This window comes from Cydia fagiglandana, chromosome 1, assembly GCF_963556715.1.
Source record: "Cydia fagiglandana chromosome 1, ilCydFagi1.1, whole genome shotgun sequence".
Taxonomy (NCBI): Eukaryota; Metazoa; Arthropoda; class Insecta; order Lepidoptera; family Tortricidae; genus Cydia; species Cydia fagiglandana.
The window spans coordinates 16,160,937-16,177,477 of record NC_085932.1 but is presented as its reverse complement, the minus strand read 5'-3'; positions in this window follow the sequence as shown (position 1 = coordinate 16,177,477).

Here is a 16,541-nt window from a genome sequence, read left to right as displayed (position 1 = left end):
CCGACTACATACATGTGACTTCCTTTTAGATATCGCTGGTCAGGCTATTTGTCGCGCCGGGCTTCCGCTTTGGCACCGAAAATGCACCAACGAGCATTAGTCGTGAGATAACTGGTCCGTTAGGAACATTAGAAACAGGAGTCTGATTCTGTAAAGCAAAAGTCACGCGGTGCCTTCTATTAGAATCAATCAGAGAGATATTTATGTTTATTTATTTCCTTTCCCAATCCCGTTATTAAAGTATTACCTACCTACAATGTTGGTAGTGGCAAAAACTACATTCGCTAAACCGTCCAGAGTTCCAGACTGGCCAACGAGCCGGCGAAGGCCCTGTGTTCACGTTCGTTCGTTTGTTCTGAACAGGGTGCGTAGCCAACGTGCAATCACTAACGCTCCGTAGGGAGCGAAACGCAACTGTCACTGTTGACTGTCGCACCAGTATGGAAGTGATAGACTGCCCGATTCGAACTTTAAGATACGTCAATTAATAGATCTAGAAACGTTATGGATTAGATGTGTCAGTGTCAAACGTGACGTTTTTGTTTGAAGAAACATCACATTTTACGCTGACATATTAGCTCAATAGTGGGACCGGATTTTTGCACTAAAAGTTTTGATAATTCTAAAGTTGAAAAAGTGATACTTATCTGATATAGGACATATTTTTAAGCATATATGCTATATATGATGAAAAGTTAGAACGAGCGTTAGATATAAATTAGGTATTTATATATTTTTAGTAATGATTTTTTAATATTGAATTAAAGTGCAATGTTTAAGTTCCATTGTTTATAATATGTATGACGCTTTATAATGTAAAATTATTAGAAATTTTTTTAACGTGCTTCTTTGTCAAACTACAATTAGCTTATTATTTTGTCGATATTGAATTAAAGTTTAATAAATCCACAACAACATATCTAAATTTATAAGTTAATAGGCAAGCTAAAAAGCTAGAAGAATAAGATATATGCTTTAGAATTAATATACGTTTTTTGTCCTATAAGATCTAATATTGAATTAGAGTCTGTAAAAATAAGTCTATTACTATAAAATAATACACGCAGCCATATTATGGAAAGTAAGAAATTTCTGTGTGTAGCTTGCATTGTAATAGTAAAATCTAGTTAAAAAGGCGCGAAATTCATACATACGCCGCGCTGGTCCGTCAGTCGCCGGCGCGGCGCTCGAGAGCCTATCATAGCCTACCTATACCTCGCCCCTCGCCCCACCTCCCGCTCAGTAACACTGTCTGTCTTTTCTTATCATTCATTTGTTTGTTTACCGTGCACATAACTATATAAATTAGATGCGGACATTACGTGAAATTAAAATATCTTATTAAGTAAAAATACCTACAGCTGGTCAATCAGATCTTGTCAGTAGAAAGAGGCGGCAAATTTGAAAAAAGTAGGCGCGAAGGGATATCGTTCCATAGAAAATTTGAATTTCGCGCCTTTTTTTAGTGACAAGATTTGCTTGACCAGCTATATTTCATTATCTTGACTAATATTGTAATAAAAATGTACAAGATATTCACAACTATTTTTTACTATACATAGTTTGTCAAAGGACTGTCTCATTTCAAACATAGACAGGGAGAATCATCATACTATCTTTGACTTACACTAGTACTAGCACCCAAAAGAAAAGGATGAATATAGTTTTTCGTTTTTATTTACTGACAAATTGGTTTGACCAACTATACCTATTTCTGGTTCCTATTGTCATGTCCTGTCCTATTCAACGTCAATATCATAATATGTATATTATAAACCAACTGATCAATATTACACGGTATACATCCTGAATATACAATAAGGTAAGTGGCCTCACTTACCTTATTGTATATTCCGTGTGGGCCGTATATGCCTATATACAGCCCACCTTAAATTAAAATGTTTTTTTTTTTAATAAACAGGATATGAAGTATGAGAAACTCACTCAAATAGGTTTCTCATTTATTTAAGTTTCTTCATTATACCAAAATAGTTATAAAAATATTACGATACTCTTGGAAAATATACCTTTTATAAAAGTCCTATTATGGGCCTTATTGAACACTACCAGTGTATTACTTAATCCCGCAAAAAATAATCATTTTGACAGTAGGTAATAACAGATTTTATTGTTTTTAACTTAAGAGTTAGACATATACAAATAACAATATTTGATACTTCATAACAGGAGGATTTATTTATAATAAGTGAAAATAATTATTTTGGGTCTTAATAACTAAAGATATAAAAATTGTCTAGTTTACGTGAAAATAGTAGGTAACTAAACATAAATCTTTATTAGTTACAGTAGTCCCATCTTTTAACATCTGGGGGCACGGCAGTGCCCCCGCCAAGACGAGAAAAGCGCAAGGGTACTATCTACCTTTTCTCGAAGCGCTTTGTCGTTTTTTGGAACCCTCATAACTTGGGGTTGGATTATACCAGATAAACAAAGTTCTCGGACTTATTAAGCATATCAATTGCATAGCTCTTATACTTTAGATTTTATTCATATCTAAAAACTTCGATTTCGTCACTGACTCACTCACTTGATGATCATCAATACCGAGTACTTCCTGAAGTCCTCTAAGAAGCTGAAATTTGGTATGTAAGATAGTTTTAGTACACAAACAACAAATAAATTTAAAAAAAAATTATCCCTAAGGGGATGAAGATGGGGTTTAATTTTGTATGGGAAATCAATAATCGCTGAACCGATTTAGTTGAAATTTGGTATGTAGATAGGTATTGTTATGGGGAAGGATATAGAATAGATTTCAACCTCAAAGTTTACCCTTACGGGGTGAAGGCAGATTTCAACCCCAAAGTTTACCCTTACGGGGTGAAGGGTTTATATGGGGAATCAGTAAGAAGTACATTGTGTAACAGATGCCCCCAGATACTTATTTCAGGATTTTTAATAGTAAATCACCCCCAACCCTTTAAATTAGGGGATGGAAGATTGTCATAAACAACTTACTAAAAGAAGTGAAATCCCATCAAAAACATTTTGATGTAAAATGTTGCCCAAACGAAACCATAAGGCTCGCACTGTCAAAAAGTTATCAGATCTCTTGCCAAGCTTCTAACTCTACAAGCCCTCTAACTTTACTAGCTCTACACCAAAAGTGTGTGGCTTTCGTTTCTACAAGAACTATTGTATGTAAGTATAATACAAAAACCGCCCAAATGCGAGTCGCACTCGCGTTCCAAGGGTTCTGTACATTACACAATTTTTAACAATATATTTTTTTTAGAGAAAAGTGAATAAAATGTCTTTAAAAAACCCGTAGGTATCGGAAAACTAGGTACTTAAGTCCGACTCACGCTTGACTGCACATTTCTAATAGGTTTTCCTGTCATCTATAGGAAGAGAGCTAATATGTGTATTTTTTTCATAATTTTAGACCCAGTAGTTTCGGAGATAAGGGGGGGGGGGGGGAATGGTCATTTTTTGCGTATTTTCTTAAATAACTTCTAAACTATTTATTTTAAAATTATGAAAAAATATATCTGAGATTCTTACAATGAGCCCCTTCGTTTGATAGTCGGGAATTGTGGGTGTATCATACTATCTTCAGCACATCAGAACCTTCAATCGTGGATGACGACGGCCTTCAATGAAATACGTTGTTCAACTCACAATCTTTACTGCACAAGACTCATTACAAATCACAGCACGCGATACGTTTCTTATCTTAAGCAAACCAGTGGATTTGACCCAGGAGCCGCCACAGACGTCATCTTCTCCCGTTCATTCTCATCGCGCTTCATCTGATGATTGATTGACAGCATAACTTCAATTGTTCTCGACTTCAATTGTTTTAATAGCGCACTCTATGACGTCTTAGCGGAACTGCGTCGAACGCCACTCAGGTGTAACACCCTAGTTTGCTCTATTTGTCAAGATTTGCATGATAAAACGCCTCTTGAAGGCGATAGATGGCACATTTCAGCCGTTCTCCGACACGGCCCACCTGACATTGTACGGGTCCCTCCGTACATTATCCTCCTTTGTGATAATTGTGATTCTCACTGGTAGACTAGAGCGAAGATCAGATTTCTTCTTCTTCCAAAAGAGACGGTAGAGCCCAGTTCATCTGCACCACCACGGCATCCTGACATTGTATGCATCACTGCATACATCTGCGGACAGAATACAACAATCTGAGGTATCTAAGCTCATTGCTCGGCCTACCTGACCAAAGTAAGTTCTTCCATAACTTTTGGATACTGACAGGCAACTCAACTCAACTCTTTCAATAACTCGCACATAGATCATTGTTCTGAATGAACAAGTTTAGCATAAGTATCACCATATTCAATAAGGCCAAATTTAACAGAAATGGCGTATGGGCTAGAGATACATTTCGAACAATTCATTAAGAGATTTAAAATTATCCAAACAGCGTGAAAATAATATCACCATAAAGATACAAACTAGCTTTTAAATGAACCTCACCACAGAGATTCCTCTCAGTTGAAAAACATCTTGTATTGAGCTCTCCATCCGGTTTTCCATATTTTACTGCTTTTATGAACATTATCTGCGTACCTACTCATTACTTAAACGTTTAGTATTCCCTAAGAGTTTAGTGTTCCTACTAATACATTTTCTTATTTCAACCTTGATCCAACTTTGTTTGCCATTTTTATCATTACCTCACAATTTTGGCTCCAATCACAGAAAACAGCGATGAAATTGGTTTATCCGTTTGAAAGATAATTTACCCAAAACCCGTTATCTCATGATTAAATTGTTTGGTAAGTTTGGTTTTCATCAACGGTCAATTTGCATTCCGTTCAGTTTGCTGTTCACACCAACTTCTCTATTTTATTCCTTCTGTACGAACAAGGCAGCATGAGAAATTTTCAAAACTTGAAATATTATCAGGTAAGTCCAGTATTATACTTTCTACGTTAGCCAAATTGTATTTTGTTTTTGGAGGAAACCCGCTTTAATAATTTTTATTAGGAAAAAATAAAACAACGTGATCATAATATGATATTTACACACTGACATTACTGACTTTAGCTGACTGACATAATACTTCAAAAACCACAAAGAGCTCTCAGAAAGATCCAAATAGGTTGAACATGCATGAAATTAATAAAGTAAAGGAGTTCACAACCTGTTTTATAACGAATTCCAATACGAGGACCTAGCGTAACACGTGGCAGAATTTATTTTTTTAAATCAAACCGCTGTACTCAAATTTTGCTAACTTCTTTATCTTCAAACAGAAAAAAAAATGCGTTCAACTCTATTTACTAAACATCACCAACTATTTTCATAAAAGATCATAATTGTAAGGAGTACCAACAACTTTTTGTACTAGTTCCATAACGTTCGTAATAATACTACATACTTTAATAATAATAGTCAGTAATTATCGCTATTGCCAAGATATATATTTTATTACTCGCACTAACATCCATAGCATATGCACGATAATCAAATAATAATACCAAGACCGAACGGGATAGTCTTTTGAATTTTGAAAAGGTGTAATAGAGAAAGCGTTATTTTCCTATTTTGCAAATCTCATTTTTGCCGCTTACTACCGAAAAATACTAAAGTAGCACGTCAAAACCGTAAGCATTCTATCATTAGCCTTCACATTTGAGGGGAGCAATAATTTATACCATAATGCCAGGAATATTAAAATGTGTTTTAAATCAGTCAGTGTTTTATCTCTTATGGATGCACGAGCAAGACGCAGCTTTGAGTGTTGAGCAAAAACTAAAAAAAATGTAGCTATTTGCACATACTCATTGACTGTTTTTTTTTTCTAACCAAGACTTTCTTTTCACATGCACCAACCAATGTCTGCAAGTCAACACCAACTTCTAAATAATAGTGCCAACACCTTGGCTTTACAACAGCTTGGTTCCAACACACAGCTAGCCTCATCGCCCGGTCCGAAACCACCATGAATTGCAGTTACGAATAGGACTGTGCCCACCAGCACCCAGCCCTCAAACGCCCTCTGGACAACTCAGGTTTCGGTTGCGACCGCCAACTCATGTGATGAACCTCTCAAATAAACTACTTATTCTTAATGGTATAACTACTGTTATTTGAAAGGGGCGTGAACTTCACGTTTTGTGTCTTATGTCAATGTCATAAAACCATTAGCGGTATACTTAGAGATATCTATTCCCAAAATTAATTCCTTTAAATAGTGTTTAAATAAATCAATGAATAATGTCCTTCTCAAACTGCTTACTTAGCTACCTGTTCATGCAATATGAAAAATTACATTAACCCATTGAGTAATACGTCAAATTAAGTATCAAATCGAATCTAAAATTGATCAATTCATTGTTAATTGAATTTGACTTACAAAATGCTTTTTTTAACAGTTATTCATCGCAAACAACATATCACTGACTCACAGAATATTGAGAATTGAAAAAAAAAATTCAATGCCGGATCCAAATTTAAGTGTTTTGTACTGTAAACTGTAAAATATCTGACTGCAACAATTACCAAAAAAGGATTCCTTCAGCTTCGATGGGGTCCTTTTACATTCTTCAAATAGAAACACACAATTTTAACCCTTACGTTTTGACTATACAATTTTGGACGTAAAGTCATTTTAAGTACCTAATCAAAAAGATGTAATCGAAAACTAAGTCTGAACTATCCGTCAACGGCCATAAACTTTGCACCGCTAAATCTAAATCTTCAGTTTATTTTTCATATCTAAAAATGTCACGCACACGCCTCTATCCTAGGCACAAGCTAGCAAAACAGAAATCATACTAACAGGGATATTGACAGTGTGTTCGAAAAATGATACCAACCACTCGTAACGCTTCTCACGATAATATTATTTGGTCCATGACACAATTTGAAATAGTACGTATCCACACAATAGTACATTATTGCAGAGGCCGGGAAAGGGCAATTCGTGGATGAGTTTCGATTTTGTCGGACGACGCGAAGCGGAGTCCGCCAAAGAAGACGAATCCACGAATTGCTATTCCTGCCGAGGCATATATAGTGCTTTTCTCCAAACATGCGAGGAAATAAGCTAAAATAATTATTATTTAACCATCAAGCATCACTCAAATCAAACCTTCACATCCAAAATGTCAAAAACAATTTCCCTCTTTAATTAATTTTTAAAAGTTAAAGTTACAAACTTATTCTGCCATTCAGTATTCGTTCATTCAATATAATTGTGCAATATAGTTGGTCAAACCAACTTTTCAGTCAGTAAGAACCAGGAAAACTATACCCATCCTTTTCTTTTGGGTGCTAGTACTAGTGTAAGACAAAGATAGTATAATTCTCTTATTCTATGTTTGAAATGAGAAAGTCCTTTGACAAACTATATAAGCTTTATGAACACGGATGAGATTTAAAAAAAATATAAAAATAATCTTTGATTTTATTAAGCAGTATTTGCACGATCATACACGTGAAATGATAGCTGATCGGGTCGTGTAGAAGCGGCTCGCGGCAAAAATAATTGGCCGTTTGCGTTTTTTATTATTAAAAAGTAAAAAACACTATAGTAATAAGTTATTACTGTAGTGTTTTTTTACTTCCCGTCCGCTAGAACAGGACAGCGATAGTTTGATGTTTTTTAATTTGAGTTTGACATTAACAAAGAACTTCCCGTAGTATTTTTGCTACAGTAAGGTGAACATTTCCGAGCATATTGGAGAAAAAATAATTAAGGTGCATTTTGCTAGAAGCTATTCAAGTTGTGACGGAATTACGAGTACATGCCATATTGCTCAGAAAATCGTTAAACAGCCTTTACAAGTCCACGAACCAAATTTCTTAACATACATTCTGACCATAAAGGCTAGAGTAGGTATCTCGTCTCTGTTCTCATAATTTCCTAACTAGAACCCATCACTCTGGCTTTGTGTGATACACTCAACACAGTTAAAAATCATAAAAGAATGGACGCAACTCACGCGATATGCAACTTCCAGTGACAGTCTGAAAACCAGTAAATAAGCAGCTCATCTCGGTTATCTCTCAGCTTCTGTAAACAAGCTAAGGCACCCACGTTTTGTGCAACCGCAGCTTCTCCCCGTGCGAGACGGGAGATCTCGCAGCAACTATCTTCATTCTTCATGGTGCACAGCAGAGGACTGTAAACGTGTTTACTTAGATTTACCTAAAATATTTACAACAATTTCCACGAACATTTCACACAACATAACATAAAACGTAATTATGCAAAAACTTTATCACAATTTACAAAATATCAAATATGTCAACTGTCATTTCACTTCAAATATTTTCCATCACGATACTTCTTTATTTTCCACCAGCGCCAGCATGAGATTTCTTCATTTTCTAAGGCCTTTATAACTCTTGAATTAAGGAATGCCAGGGATTTTCAACTTCAGGGCAGATTTTCGGGACCTTCAGTCCACCTTCATTTGGCAAATTTGAGCTTCAAAGGAATTCCGTAGCGAATTCCGTGTGTTCGGCCGCACTTCTGAAGTCGGGAATTGTGGGCGTATCATACTATCTTCAGCACATCAGAACCTTCAATCGTGGATGACGACGGCCTTCAATGAAATACGTTGTTCAACTCACAATCTTTACTGCACAAGACTCATTACAAATCACAGCACGCGATACGTTTCTTATCTTAAGCAAACCAGTGGATTTGACCCAGGAGCCGCCACAGACGTCATCTTCTCCCGTTCATTCTCATCGCGCTTCATCTGATGATTGATTGACAGCATAACTTCAATTGTTCTCGACTTCAATTGTTTTAATAGCGCACTCTATGACGTCTTAGCGGAACTGCGTCGAACGCCACTCAGGTGTAACACCCTAGTTTGCTCTATTTGTCAAGATTTGCATGATAAAACGCCTCTTGAAGGCGATAGATGGCACATTTCAGCTGTTCTCCGACATATATATATATATATATATTTTTTTTAATTTATTGAACAATAAGCTCAATAAAGTACATTATTATTACAAGACCCATCGTGGGCAAAACCTTGAGGAGGTTTGTATGCCGATGGGGAGTTCGAGAAAATAACATGACAATATACATATCTATCTTATACTAATTAAAATTCTAACAAAATTCTCTTATATTAATTCATATTCTAATTCTCTTATATTAATTATAACAAGATATAGTTTTTTTTTATTCTATTTATCATTCATCTCAAAAGTGACCCCTTTATTTGAATTTCTATTATTTACTTTACATGTATGTCCTTGGGCTATAGACTTACATGTGTATACCAAATTTCAACTTATTGGTGCAGTAGTTGCGGAGCAAATAGGCTGTGACAGACGGACAGCCAGACACACGAGTGATCCTATAAGGGTTCAGTATTTTTCCTTTTGAGGTACGGAACCCTAAAAATAATGAATTTAATAAATTTTTCACCTTATGCCCATGTGGCGGTAGCGAAACAGCCAAGCCACATATTTTGACTAAGGTGTAGAGTTAGTGAAGTTAGGGCTTGTAGAGTTTGAAGCTTGGCTCGACAAGAGATCTGACAACTTTTTGACAGTGCGAGTCTTATGGTTTCGTCTTAGCAACAAAATTTACATGAAAATGTGTTTGGTGGGATATTTTTTTACAGTATAAATATTTATTCGTAACAGTAAGTATTATCTTTTAACATAATTTTTACAGTACATCTGGTGCTACATTACGACCGGTGCTATAATAAGCACGTTAAAACACTCCCTTTGACCGTGTTTCAAAATTCGTCACTCGTTGCATAATATCTATTTTTCGCAATTCTATCGTAAAAGAAAAGAAAACTAACGAAGAGGTTTTACGCATACGAGGGCCACACTGAAAGTTTTGCGTAACTTTTGAATAAAATCATTTATAACCATAATAATACATTTATTGCTTCTCAAAATGTTTCCCTTTACATTCTATGCACATATTCACTCGCTCGGACCATTTTTGGAAGCATGAGGCCCAATCACTTGACTGCATGTTTTCGACGTGGTGATGAAACGTAGTAACTGCCTTATCTGGGGTCTTAAATGTCAAACCCCAAATTAAATCCTTAATTTTGGGAAATAGATAGAAGTCACAGGGTGCAATGTCTGGATTATAATCCGTATAAGAGACATTTTCCACGTTTTCGTAATTAAAAAATGTTTTTGCCTTTATTGCGGTATCGGTGGACGCATTATTATGACGCAGGAGGATGCGGCTTCTCGGTCGTCTCTCGCGGTCTTTTTCAATGACTGCGGGCACACAAATGGTAGTGTACTACTCAGTATTTAACGTTCTTTTATTATTTAAAAGTACGGTACAAAAAAGTCGCGTTTAAAAAAAACAGACGATCAAAATGTTTGGCAACGCTTGGCCTCCTGTCACCTTCGAAAGACCCATTGACTGGACTAATGCCTTTTTTCCGGATCGTAGCAGTAAATCCAGGTTTCATCTCCTCTAACGATGTTATATACAGCATTTGAACTTTCTTGCTTATACTTACGCAGCATTTCTCGGCACCAGTCAAAAAGTACCTGTTTTTGGACTGAAGTTAATTCGTGAAGAATCCAAAGACAACAAGGCTTCCCGACTTTTAAATATTCTTGTAAAATCTTTTGTATTTGTCTCATACCTATCCCTAATTGTCCTCAAATTTCGTCATAGGTGATTCGTGGGTTTTCTTCAATGAGTCGTCTCACAGTAGCCACGTTTCCTTGAATGATCGCCGTGGACGGTCGACCTTCACGAAAATCATTATCTAGAATAATACTGTCTAATACTACTAAATTCACCATACCAACGCCTCACGATGCTCAGATGTGGTGCTTCAATCCCAAAAGCATTTTGAAGGCAAGCACTACACTCTTGCGGAGTAAGCGAACTTTTAAAATCATAACAAAATCATAGCTCTAAAAATATTTTCGCGTTAAAGCCACGTTCAACGCACTGACTTACTTTGACAAGCCATTAAAAACAAAAGACGATCGATTTGTCGCCAACATTTGTCACATTCCATAATCAAAAGCCTGTATTTTTTTTTAAATATACAATTCATAATTTAAATATTTACCAGTGGCCAGTAGTGCAAAACATTCAGTGTGGCCTATGTAGTAGGAGAGAGGAGGAGTTTGTTAAGAACTATAGACAATAGAAGAGGAAGGATGCTTGGGCACCTGATACGACACGACGAATTTATCAAAAATATCATAGAAGGGAAAGTTGAAGCAAACAGGAAGAGGGGAAGACCAAGGAGAGCGTACATGGATCAAATAAAGGAAAAGATCAACGTCGTGTCGTATCGGGCTGTCAAAGAGAAGGCGGAGGACCGCCAAACATGGAAATTGCTCCACCGACAAGAGTCATATCGTAAATACCTACCTATGTATTAACAAAAAAAGTCACTTGTAATTAGTTACTGCCTTTAAAAAGTATAAGTGCCTCAATGTTATTAGACTTTTTGATTCTTTAAAACGTCTTTAGGTCAATAAAGCAAGTGAAAAAATATTAGAGTTAGACCAAGAAAAGTCTGCAGCAATTTTGACAGCCCACGCAGTGCAAGTGTTATTTATAAGTCATAATTTCATAGAAGTTTCTTCAAATCGACCTTATTAATTAGAGATTAAAAATATTGAAAATTATCTTAAAATATTTTAATCTAATATTTCATCTCATACGTTCAACAAGGCCCGGGACTAGACCTTTTTACCTGCACTGACAGTGGGCCTTCTTAGCAACAAGTACAAATTCAGAATGATTGGGAATAATAGGGAGCAACTGCTATTTTTGAATGCTGGGCCTTGTTACCCGCCGGGCCTCATATGCCTGCACCTCACCTACCTTATTTATTTGTTTTACAAGGGGAAAAGTTGTTGATTAACCGCTCGTGCTAATATTGATACCCAAACAAGGGAAACATTTTTTTTTATTAAATAGGAGGCAAACGAGCAGACGGATCATCTGGTGGTTAGCGATTACCGCCGCTCATGGACACCCGCAACACCAGAAGGGTTGCAAGCGCGTTGCCGACCTTTAAGATGGGGGTCTTTGAAGGTTTGAAGGTCGTATCGGACAGTTCATTCCACAGTTTGGCTGTGCGAGGCAGGAAGCACATTCACAAATTGAAATGACACCTGTGTATTGAATTTGAAGAATACTTTAACAAGGGTAGTTATCTGTATGACAATGCACTTAAAATAATTTTCAAATGTATCTATTATTTCTATACTTAACACGATAACGAATTCTACGTAAACGAAACCGCGGGCAATCCCTAGTACATATAGAAATAAATAAGGGAAGGTAAGTTTCCATTAATGTACTGTGTAAAATAACTATTTACCATTGACAATAATTTTATAAACGCTTTGCGTATTTTTAAGGGCACCGCGCTAACCGCTAGCCCGCGACCGTCGATCGCTGCCTCCTGCCACGGCGCACAGCGCGGCGCGCGCAAACGCCGCGCGTTTGAAATGTAACTTAATATAAGCTCGGAATGCATACTTACGTATCAGTATTTAGTGTCGCCGTGATTTTATATTTCTAATCTTTTGTGTGAGTAGTAAGATCTTTATTATGACCGTGTAATATTAACTCTACAAACTTTAATTCAATATTGGCTATACTGCTTAACGAGAAATCAATATCTAGACAAGCACATTGTCTACATTTCTAACTTTTTACATGTATACTAAGTTGATAGATAATATCGTAATTTTGCAATATCAGCTACTCTAATTCTGTATTTACATAATAATTCCTGTTTTTACGTTCACCAGAAAGCAGCTGTCCCAGATTTCTAAAAACCGAATATTGTGAATAAATTAAAGTGTTATTGAATATGTTAAAGTTTTTTGTAACTTTAATTTTATATTTACATAGTTATTTAGCAAAAATTGAAAATTTAAATATGGCCGAACGCTCCACCTAAAATTTTCTAACTTTTTACATGAATGTTATTTAACATGCTTACAATAACATATCAAAAAAGAAAAAACTTTAATGTTATCAAAACCCATTTTTGTTCCACCGCTGGTCTATATGTAATCCATATCGTTTCTAGATCTATTAACTGACGTATCTTAAAGTTCGAATCGGGCCGAGAGAGAGATGACTACGATACGCTACGAAGCATTAAAAACTGAAAGCCTATTACCGCGAACCATGTTCGAAGTGTTGCCGCGTGTCACACTTACAGACAAATGCACATAGAGAGAGCAAGACGTCGAACGTGGTTCGCGGTAGGCGCTCTGGCACGTCTCGTCTGCTACGCGCCCTGGGCATGACGAATTATAGGGACACCTGTCTGTAATTCGCTTTTAGGAATTCTAGAAATTAAATTAAATAGAACTATCTATTTAATTTAATTTCTAGAATTCCTTCGAATGAATTGTAAATAAAATTAAACTAAATGAGTTACAACTGTTTCCAAAACAAAATGAAATGATGAACGTGCCTTTAAAAATCTAATTACATTTTTGGAGAAACATTTGAGCGTTCTTGTAAATGACATTAGACGTATCTACTCGTACTATTAGCAAGTAAATAGGTCGTCACATAGGTATAAGTAGTATTCTCTTACAAGGAATGGACTAAATCAATTGTCTAGTTAAAAATTAAAATGAAATATTCAAATAGTGGAACGCTGTGTGGAAAACAACGATGTGGGATATATTATTCTAACTTGTGATTGAACATATTTTATTCTCAATTTAAACTACGTATACAATTATGAAGCTTAGTGTAAAAATGTTTCACTATTATTAAATGGATAGGTAACCGAAATAGGCAAATAACAGGCCAAGGTTTTGGATACTCATTAGATTTGCCTGCAATTTCGTACACCTGGAACTCGTCGTTCGTCGTGTGCAATTACTTACACGTCCCTACGTGTATAAAAAGGATACGATTGTAATAACAAAACTTCCGTGAGACACAGACATATTAAACATATTAAGAACGGGTCACTCACGTATTGTAATCATCAGGAGCTTGCGCCGGTCCGTCACCGTCAACGCAAGCTGCTGATGAGACTTCTCGGTACGGAGTGAAACATGTCGAGCGTTCGTCGACTTAAAATACCTGAGTGGGTCGTTCTTAATATATTTAATAGGATACGCTTGTTCAGAGGGCGCAGCATGGTTACATTTTTATCACCCGTCACTATGACCGTCACTTTCGCTCTTACATACTTGTTAGAACGTGACAAGCATGGTAACAAGCGATAAAAATACGACCGTGCTACGGCCTTAGGAGTGAAATAAATTTATCCCTAATTATACTGACCAGTTTTTTTTTATGAAATAGGAGGCAAACGAGCAGACGGATCACCTGGTGGTAAGCGATTACTGCCGCCCATGGACGCCCGCAACACCAGAAGGGTTGCAAGCGCGTTGCCGGCATTTAAGATGGGAGTACGCTCTTTTCTTGAAGGTTTGAAGGTCGTATCGGTCCCGAAATACCGCAGGCGACAGTTCATTCCACAGTTTGGCTGTGCGAGGCAGGAAGTTGAATGAAGAGTTGAATTCTATACATATGTAGTAAATTATCTACGCATTCCATTTGTTTTAAAATTGAAAGCAATATTTCGCATGTATCATGCTGTGATTCATGTGTCTGCAAAAACTGCATACAATAGGTTATTGGTAACGGAAATTCCTGGCACAATGGAACATTGTTTTTACAGAAATAATGCAGACGGGCACAATAGGCAAGTTCGCGAAATAAAGTGAAATTTTCCGGTCTGCCCATACGGTAGGCTGGGCAGCGTAAAGTATGAAAGACGCGATTAAATTACAAACACGAGTTAGTATTAGGTACATCTATAATTTCCAACGTTTAATTCTTTTAGTAAAATATTGTTATTAAGATATTGAGCGCGGAGATCAGGCCATAAGTCGAAAAATCTAGAATTTCGTGATACGTAAACTGCCCACATCTCAAGCTCTTTCTTATAATAGTACCTAAATACAGATAATGTCAATTTAAGCTCGCATTTACATTTCATTTTTCGCAGCTGCAGCGTTGCAGCATTAACCCTGATGCAGTCGCATTTACCTTAAGGCCCTTGACGTAAAGGTAGTCGTTAGGCTTTCGCAGATCTACTGAAACGCCAACCGTCGGGCTTCCGGTCCTCTGTTTCAATTTTAAGACACTAGACCATTGAGTTGTTTCTGATGTCTCCCTGCAGTCAAAGCACATTGAGATTTTCGCAGAACTTGACTTACCATCGTGTCCGGTCCAGTTCGCTTTCAAGCCTATTGACCATTGAGTATGTTTTATCCGATTTGTAAGAGAGGTCGCGGTCGCTCGCCAACCAGGTGGACTGACCAAGTTAGAGAAGCCACTTCCTCGAGCAAATTCCATTAAGCAGTGAGGGCAACAATGGATCGAGACCGATGGAGACAGCTGATCAAGGATGTGAAACATAGTGATCACGGTCCTCAGGAATGAGGGAACGACTGAAGAGAGAGAGAGAGAGAGAGAGAGAGAGAGAGAGAGAGAGAGAGAGATCCGATTTGTATCCTCCATAGTGATCACGATCCTCAGGAATGAGGGAACGCCTGAAGAGAGAGAGAGAGAGAGAGAGAGATCCGATTTGTATCCTCCTGCATGCGGCTTTCCGCTCTGACGCTCCGAGCCCTGAAGCTACACGGAGTTAACATTGGCACAGAATAAGTAATACATTGGGCTTCGCAAACCTCGGCTTCATGCCTTGGGCCCTCTGGTTCCCTTTTAAGATATGTATTCATTTAATTCATGAAAATCCAGTGCCGTTTATCAGCCATTCAACAACTTTTTGCATGTTTTTTTTGTTATATGTGTAGATTGTTCCCCGTTAGTGCCCAATAACTTAAAAGTATATACTTAAAACTATATTCAATCCGCGCCCTTCCATCACCTACTCCAACAATCGTAGCAGCACATTGTCAAAGCTTTTTTCGAGGAAACAATGGGAGATACAAGTACAATACAAACATGAGAACACTACATATGTTCCTCTAATGTGGATATTTTCCCGCAGTTTTACGACGCACGAAATTTTAGGAATGATTCCTATTGAAAAACGATGTCGTGATAGAAGGCGCAATGTTTGTGTAAAAATGCCTTTCTGCTACTCGATGAATTTACATACTTAAAAGCATTACTTATGTTTATTAATAGTGCATAAGTAGATTAGATACCAATTAGTATTTTATCTTTTCACACAAATTGACAATTTAACCTAAAAATTATACCTCCCATTTTTTAATTAAGCTTTATTTTAGGATCCCATTCTTAATAACTATTAAAATTAATTTTTTAAAAACCCCTTACAATATATGTAAAAAAATCATGCTAAAAATGCTTTACTTACATCATTTTGGAAAAGAGCTGATGCTCTTCAAACTGTTGGATTGATTTTACGATGCCACAGACAGACAGACAGACATAGGCATCAAACATACACATAAACATTCTATAATGTGTTTTGTAGTTTTTGTTTTTAAATACATATATATTTCTGTAATAGGGTGTATGCTAGTTTTAAGGTATTTATCTATGGGCCACTAGTTGCCTGAAATATAGCTTTTCACCCCTTTTT